We start from the raw sequence: 8,796 nt of genomic DNA on the forward strand, positions 1-8,796 counted from the left end.
CAGCTGAGCCCTTCCTAAATCCCTGACCCACGGGAATCTGGGACATAAAAAATTATTGTTGTCTTAAACCATTAAATTTTGAAGTAATTTGTTATGTGCAATGATAAATAACTGGAACAAAGGGATGACAAAGTGTCAGAAGTATTCAGTGGGCAAGTCCCTTCTTTCTGGGCCTAAGTTTCCCTTGTAAACAGTAGGCATTAATTCCATGGTTTCTTAGAGTTGTTCCAACCCTGATGTTTAGTGCTTATCCATAATGTTGCCACATCTCCAACTGTCCATTTTCACTGCCTCCTTAATACCAGGTCATTATCCCAACATTCTGTTACTCCCAGAGAGAAAGCTAATGCCCTTGGATGCCAAGGGATGTCTCTGGGCCTCTGTCCCCCATCTGCTTGAGATATCTTAAAGTGGAGGTGTGGTGTACTGAAGTAAAATTAACAGGATCTGGAATATGGTCACTGATTGACATTGGCTGTGTGACCTTTGAGAAAGTCTCATAACATTTTTGTATCTGTAAAATGCAGAGAATAGTGCCAGCCTTACCCCCCATTGGGGCTGCTGTAAGGAGAGAAGGAGATAGTGTGTGTGAAAGTGTAGGTGTGTTAACCGGAGGCAGGAGAGTAGGGCCTGGGGTGAGTGCTTGCTGAGGCTTTGGAGGTCCCTGGTAAAGTCTGTTCCCTACCCTGGAGTAGGGAGGGGGTTGGTGACTAGATCAATGATGGGAAGTTGAACTGGGCTGTTCTGAGCTGTGCTGAGTTTGTCTCTTAGCAACTGTTTTTGTTTGTTTGTTTGTTTTGTTTTAGTTTTATTTATTTAAGTAATCTCTACATCCAATTTGGGGCTCAAACTCATAACACCTAGATCAAGAGTTGCATGCTCCTCTGACTGAGCTGGCCAGGCACCCTTCTGATCCAGTATCTTTTTTTTTTTTAAGATTTTATTTATTTATCTGAGAAAGAGAAAGAGAACGGGAGGAGCGCAGATGCCGTGCTGAGCGCAGAGCCCGGAGCCTGACATGGGGCTCGATCCTAGGACCCTGAGATCATGACCTGAACCGAAATCTAGAGTTGGATGCTCAACCAACTGAGCTACCCAGGTGCCCCTGACCCAGTATCTTTGAGAATCCATCTACTACAAGGGGTGGAAACTCCTTGGCATAACAGGCAGCATTTAGTCTCTGCAAAACAGCTTCTAACACACACTGCTTCCACCATTTAACAATCCTCCAAGAAAGAGGGGCTTGACTCACTGCTTGGATTTCCAAGAGTCCTCAGGACCAATCACCTGTTTCTGGCAGAGATCCCGCTATTCTCTGGGTAACTGAGGCTTGAAACCTTGAGGCCATCCCTGACTCCTCTCTCTTTCCCATTCCCCTGTTCCTGCTGCTCCCCAAAAGTTGTTGGGGAGCTTTCTATCCCACTGCCCCAGCCTTGTCAACACCTTCCTCACTATGCCAGACTCATGACATATTTCCTTTGTGGTCCCTTGGGTCCGGGCCCACCCCTTTCTCCCATGCATCCATTCTCCAAGGTGCCTTGAGGATGAATGTTCTTACTCCACCCTTGTCCACTCACTGCCTGGCTCAGAGCAGCCCAGGATCGCTCCTGCTTCTCTCCAGGATGTGTGATGTCAAGGCAAGAGTACCACAGACTGCTCCATCATCCATAGCTGGGTGACCTTCGGGAGACATCTAGCTTTTCTGAGCCCCAAGGGCCTTGCTGGTAAATAGATGGGTATCCCGTGTACCGGGCACCGTTCTAAGTACTTTACGTGCATGAATGCATTTGAGCCTCAGACAACGCTGTGAGGCAGGTACTATGCTTAACCCGTTTTATAGATAGGAAAACTGAAGCACAAAGAACTTCAGTCATTTGCCTATGTCCAGGCAGCTAGTTAAGTGATAGAGCCAAGATATGAACCCAGGCAGTCTACTTCAGAGACCCTGCTCTTAAACACTGTCTTATCCTTGGGAGAAGTGACTGGTACGGGCTGTGTGGTGGTGAGAGCCCCCTGGCTGATGCTAGCTAACTCTTAGTTTTAATTTTTGCTTCACGGTACAATTTAGGGAGGACTTTGGCAGCGGATTGGGCAGGAAGCCTGATGACTTTAGGGTTCTCCTAAGCCTACCTTAATAGTGGCCTCTGTTTTGGGTGGGGTGCTGATAGACATATGAGGTTCATTTCTGGCTTTGATCCAGACCTGAACGGTAAACTCCTGCTCTAGAACACCCCATTCTCCCAAGCCTGTGGGGGTTCCCCACTTTCCTAGCATTTCTTTCCTGAGCACCTGCCAATAAATCCCTCCTCCAGGGCCCCCAGGCACATGGATTCCTCTTTCTCGGCCTCTCTGCCGCTCACCTGAGGGGCGGGTTCTCACATTACCCACCTCTCTCCCTAGCCTCCTTTCCAAACAATGAGTTATGTGTATTACCAAGACAAAATGAGGGTGCAGAGACAAGAAACTGGGGAGCAAGGGTAGGCACTCATTCATTCACACATTCATTGGCCCACTAACAAATATCTCTCCTCATCGCTGTCGGAGCCTAGCATGATAGTCAGCACTGTGGTCAGAGGTTAGGAGGGGACCCCAGAAGCTAAATAAGCATTCTTTGAGTGAGTGAATGAATTAATCTGAATGAAAAAAAGTGCTGGACCCTGACTTCAAACAGCTCATAGACTAGTAGGGCAGGCACACCCACTCACTGCCACACACTCCAGATTAAGGGGGACCAGACACACCTGCAGGGCCTGGACTTCATGGAGACCCAGGGGCATGCAGGCCTGGTCCCAGTCCTCACCAGCTAAGGGCCAATCAGCTACCTGATGGTTTTGTCCTGCTATCATCTCTCCAAGCCAGTCTGGCCGGCCCATCAAGGGGAGGCTGCAAGTGGGAGCTGAGCTGGTACAGAGAAGCAGTCAAGCATGTCCAAGTAGGTCACCTTTCACCGAGACTTTCTGCCAGAGCAGGGCCTTTAGGCATGTCCTCCCCCTTGGTTGTTTCCTGTCCTCCACCCTCACTCCAGCCTCACAGAAGGAGTTGGAATCAGTTGCTCAATGGCTGAAATCCTTACCAGCCATTGTACCTCACCTTTTGGCTGTGTGTGATTCGTGTGTGTGTGATTCGTGTGTGTGTGTGTGTGTGTTGGCAGGGCCTACTGTGTGCCTCAGGGGCTGGAGTGCCAGGTCTCAGGCCCTTGGATGCCAGGCTTGGGGCACCAGGAGATACTTGCTCATGGAAAGGGAAGAAGCTGGGCAAGGCCAACACTGACTGTGTGCTTTGGGGTTAGTTGAGAAGTGGCCAAGTTTCAGGTGCTAATTTAACAAAGAGACTGGGGGCTGCAGAACTGTCCAGCCCCTACTGGCCCAGAGTGAAGCAGGGCCTGACAAATGGGTCCCAGTACCATCCAGAAGACGGAGACAAGCTGTTTCTTCTGTACTTTCTGAGCTTCCCCAGGACTCAAAATTGAAGTCTGAGAGGGGAGGCCCAGGATTGCACCTCAGGGTACCCAAAGTCTGAAGGGAAAGACCTAAAGTCTGCCCCAGGGGGGTCCCTGCCTTAGAGTTGGGAGAGATAAGACTCCACCAGAAGCCAGAAAACAAGATGGAGCCACCCAGGCGTCACACCATTTGAATCATTTTTAAGTGTACAGTTCAGAGGCGCCTGGGTGGCTCAGTTGGTTGAGTGTCCGCCTCTTGATTTCGGCTCAGATCATGATCTCAGGGTCCTGGGATCGAGCCCCATGTCAGGCTCCATGCTCAATGCAGAGTCTGCTTGTCCCTCTCCCTCTGCCCCTGCTCCTGCTCTCTCTCTCCCTCTCAAATAAATAAATAATTCTTAAAAAAAAAAAAATAAGTGTATAGTTCAGTGGCATTGACACTGATTACCAACACTCACGTTGTTGGGCAACCATCACTAATATCCAGCTCCAGAACTTTTTCATTAAACCCTGTACTCATTAAACACTAACTCCCTATTCCCCTTTGCCCCACCACTTGGCAACCACCATTCTATTTTCAGTCTCTAAGAATTTGACTATTCTAGGTACTACCTCATATGAGAAGAATCATATAGTACTTGCCCTTTTTTGACTGGCTTATTGCACTTAGCATAACGTCCTCAAGATTCATTCATGTTGTAGCATGTGTCAGAATTTCCTTCCTTTTTAGGGGCGCCTGGGTGTCTCAGTCATTAAGCGTCTGCCTTCGGCTCAGGTCATGATGCCAGGGTCCTGGGATCGAGCCCCGCATCCGGCTCCCTGCTCTGCCGGGCGCCTGCTTCTCCCTCTCCCACTCCCCCTGCTTGTGTTCCCTCTCTTGCTGTGTCTCTCTCTGTCAAATAAATAAAATCTTTAAAAAAAAAAAGAATTTCCTTCCTTTTTATGGCTGAAAAATATTCCTTGTATGTGTATACCACATTTTATTTATTCATTTATCCACTGATGGGTACTTGGGTTGCTTCCACCTCTGGCTATTGTAATAATGCTGCTATTAAGAGCATTATTGCATATATGGGTATAGAAATATTTATTTGAATTCCTGCCTTCATTAAGTATTTTCCAAGAGTTAAGTGGCTTTAAGAATATTAAAGAACGCAAGATCCCATCAAGTTTCAAAATCTTTAAAATGATATTTCTGGGGTACCTGGGTGGCTTAGCTGGTTAGGCATCTACCTTTGGCTCAGGTCATGATCCCAGGGTCCTGGGATCCAGCCTCACATTGCATCGGGTTCTCTGCTCGGTGGGGGGCCTGCTCTCCCTCTCCCTCTGCCCCTCCCTCAGCTTGTGTGTGTGCTTGCGTATGCTCTCTCTGTCAAATAAATAAATAAATAAAATCTTTAAAAAAATAAAATGACATTTCTTAGGTTCCCATCAAATTCAACATCTTGAGTTAGGAAAAAGACATTTACATATAATAAAAGCTTATCCACCAGGGTGGCAGTTGTGGATTTCTATTTTTTTTTTTTAAAGATTTTATTTATTTATTTGAGACAGAGAGAACACATGAGAGGGGATAGGGGCAGAGGACAAAGCAGACTCCCTGCTGAGCAGGGAGCCCGATGCGGGACTCGATCCAGGGATTCCAGGATCATGACCTGAGCCGAAGGCAGTTGCTTAACCAACTGAGCCACCCAGGCGCCTGTGGATTTCTATTAATAGAAGAATTAGGAAATATGTATTATTTAAACTTGGAAAGAAGACTAAGTTATCACCTCTTGAAGTTTTTTTTTTTTTTAAGATTTATTTATTTATTTGAGAGAGAGAGAAATCACATGAGAGGGGGGAGGGTCAGAGGGCGAAGCAGAGGGAGCCCAATGCGGGACTCCAGGATCATGACCTGAGCGGAAGGCAGTTGCTTAACCAACTGAGCCACCCAGGTGCCCCACCTCTTGAAGTTTTGAAATCATTCTCCAAAGAACCATATAAATAGGGTCCAGCATGTCCACCCAGGGTCATAAATAAGAATATAGGCAGCCTCCTGGCTTCAAACTATTAGTACATAATGTCAGTTGCAACCAAAGAAGCTGCATATGGCCAATGGCCCTTCTAGCTATCATGATGAACAGTTCAAAAGACTCTGGGGCTGAGTGCAAGACAGTTTTAAGTCTTTCCCCAGCAGTTTCCTCCAATACCTGGAGCTCAAATTGCTGTCTTTGTCCAAGATGGCACTTCTAGCCCAAGCCCCTCCTCTGCCTATGCAGTCTGTTAGGCCAACCCCAGAACACACTAATACATTCATTCCAGCTGGGAGACTAGGTCTACATAAATGAAATCAGGTGAAAGAATGGTCTTGGATCTAGGTGGATTGTGTGCTGGGAAATACTTGATCATGCTGGTATAGGTAGGACCTGCATCCCCACTGCCCCATGGACACCAAGGCACAATCATATGAAAACTGTCATCAAAATGTAGTGAAACTGACTCTTCTGCAAATTGCATCTACTTTGTAAAACCCTGAAAGCTTAGAAGGGGGTGTCTATCTATCTATCTACCTATCTATCTATTTATTTTTAAGATTTATTTATTTATTTGAGAGAGAGAGAGCCAGCAAGCATGCATGGGGAGGGGCAGGGAAAGAAGCAGACTCCCTGTTGAGCACAGAGTCCGATGCAGGGCCTGATCCCAGGACCCCAAGATCAGGACCTGAGCCAAAATCAAGAATTGGATGCTCAACCAACTAAGCCACCCAGGTGCCCCATGAGAAGGGGTCTTTAATCTTTGTCCCTTCTTCACAGGTCTCTTAAGTGATGGTGAACAAAGATGTAATTGTGGCCTAATGAATATATAGGCTTACACATGTGCATTTTTACACCCACGGAGCGAGGAGTGATGAGGTAAACAAGCCTCTTCATCTTTCATTCAAAAAGAACTTAATCTCACATATCCTAAAAGCTTAAAGCTCTGGAGGACTGTGACTCCCTTTCTTTTCAAAGGTATGTTTATGTTGGGATGCCTGGGTCGCTCATTTGGTTAAGCATCCGATTCTTGATTTAGGCTCAGTGTTGTGAGATCGAGCCCTGCATTGGGCTTCACCTGGGCATGGAGCCTGCTTAAGATTCTCTCTCTCTCTCTCCCTCTGCCCCTCCCTGTCTCCCCCAACACTAAATTAAAAAAAAAATCTCTCTTTAAAAAAAAGTATGTTTATGTTTACTGATAATTTTTCTGTTTAAAAAATATAAGCTTAGATCACTTTTCAAATTTATATACCATAAGTTTGTTTACCTGAGAGTCCATAGGCCTGTGATCCTGCTGGGGATCCCAAAACAATTTCTGGAAACATAGAGAGGGGATCTGAAGGTTATATGTATTTAGAAAAGAAAGCCATCTCCCTCATTTCTTTCTCACACAAATTTCTTTTAGTAAATGGTAAGTCATATTTCAAAAAAAATCTGAGTTTGTGCTCTTACAGCATAATGAATGTCACATTTTGAAAGTACTGTATGGGCAACTCAAGGGGAACCACGTGGAGATGTGTAATGATTGGGAGCCCTTATTTTAAGCTCTGCAAGAACCAATATGATTGATTCATTTAGTTTGATTTTATTAAATTAACAATAAAAAAAGTTGTATGAGATTGAAACGCATGGACAGGATGGCAAATAAAGATGACTGACCCTGGGAATCTCTGCCAAGGTTTTATTTGTATGTGTTGGTGGAGAAATGAGGGCTTGAGGCCAGCTCCACCAAGAGACAGACCCAGCTCCCATCCCTAACCCCAGGGAAATGGGATACCTCTCCGTTCTGAAATGTTGATGAGCTGTGGAAGGGAGAAGGACAGGAGAGCAGATGGAATTCCTGGGCAATTGTTCCAGCTGTCACCAGAGAGGACAGGCAGGAGGGAGCACTGGATAATTTACAGAGGAACAGATGCTAAGGCTTCTCCGGAACCATCTGGCCAAGAGAGGCCTGGGCTCGGGGTGGATGTTGTCTTTAGATCTGAGTAAACGTCGGCCTCCAGCCCAGCCCATTCCCTCTACCTGAACAATGGCTTTCCCAGGAGGGCTCTGCTCCCTTAGTGCCCACCTCCAGAGTTCCACCCAGCTCTCATTCTACTCCCTCCTTTGCTGGGCCTGGCTTCTGTCTTTGCTACCAGTCCTGAGAGGGCCAACTCTGGCCCTGGGGGCCTATAACTTCCACCAATGCATTTCCCTATTCTGTAGTATTTTCAACCCCTCTTCCCCACCACTATATTCCAAAATTCCTCTATCATTCATCTCCATGCCATTTATTCATTCAATAAATGTTTATCAAGCACCTACTATGCCTGACATTATTTTAGACATGGGGAGACAGAGATGAATGAGAAAAAGTCCTAGATCTCTGGAGTCTGCACTGTAGTGGGAGATGGTCAATAAACAAATATCAGATAATGATGAGTACTGTAAAAGGAAACATTAAATCAGGGTAAGGGTGAGTGACTGGGGATGCTGTTTTGGACAGAGTGGCCAAGGAAACCTTCTCTAACATAGTGACATTTGAGCAGAGACTCTAATGGGAGTGATATCTGGGGGAAGAACATTCCAGGCACAGGGAACAGCAAACCTAAAAGCCCTGAGTATGCTTAGTGCATTGGAGGATGCCATGCTATTTATTCATTAAGCATTTATGGTGTGCCAGGCACCTGCTAGAGAATATGAACATGCAATCAGACAGTTTTTGCCCTGAAGGAGCAGCAGCTTAGCAAGGGATGCACTATTTAAATAAATGATTATAGCATAGGATAGCTACAATGAAGTTATGTGCAAGTGCCTAGAGATGCCCAGCAAAAGGAGCACCAAGTCCAGTCTTGGGCCTGGGGAAGGCTTTCTGGAGGAGGTGACATTTTGAGCTAAGGGCTGAAGGAGGCACAGGAATTGATTATAAAAGGGGAGGAGAGGGCTTGGACATTTTGAGGGCTGATGGCCTGAAAATACAAGATAATTGGGAACCTGAAATCTCTGGGGGAGGTGGAAAATCAGTCTGGTGAAGGTGGAAGAGGATGGGATCATACGGACCTCCGCTTGGCAAACTGAGAAGTTGCCTTTATCCTTTGGATGACAGGGAACCATTGCTAGCACTATTCCACTATATTCTTGTCTTTTCTTTTCTTCTTTCTTTTCTTTCTTTCTCTCTCTCTTTCTTTCTTTTCTTTTTCTCTCTCTCTCTCTTCCTTTCTTTTAGTACCAGAATCTTTCTTCACTCTTCAGCTCTTGCCTTACCCATGACACCTCGTTCCTTCTCCAGCGGCCAGGCCTCCAAACCCTGCTCTCAGGAGATCCCCATCTTTCCTCAATTACCCGGTGCCCTAATTCCCCAAC

This window comes from Mirounga angustirostris, unplaced genomic scaffold (assembly GCF_029215605.1).
Source record: "Mirounga angustirostris isolate CCGP_5_RB_7025 unplaced genomic scaffold, mMirAng1.0.hap1 SCAF_8, whole genome shotgun sequence".
NCBI classification, from domain to species: Eukaryota; Metazoa; Chordata; class Mammalia; order Carnivora; family Phocidae; genus Mirounga; species Mirounga angustirostris.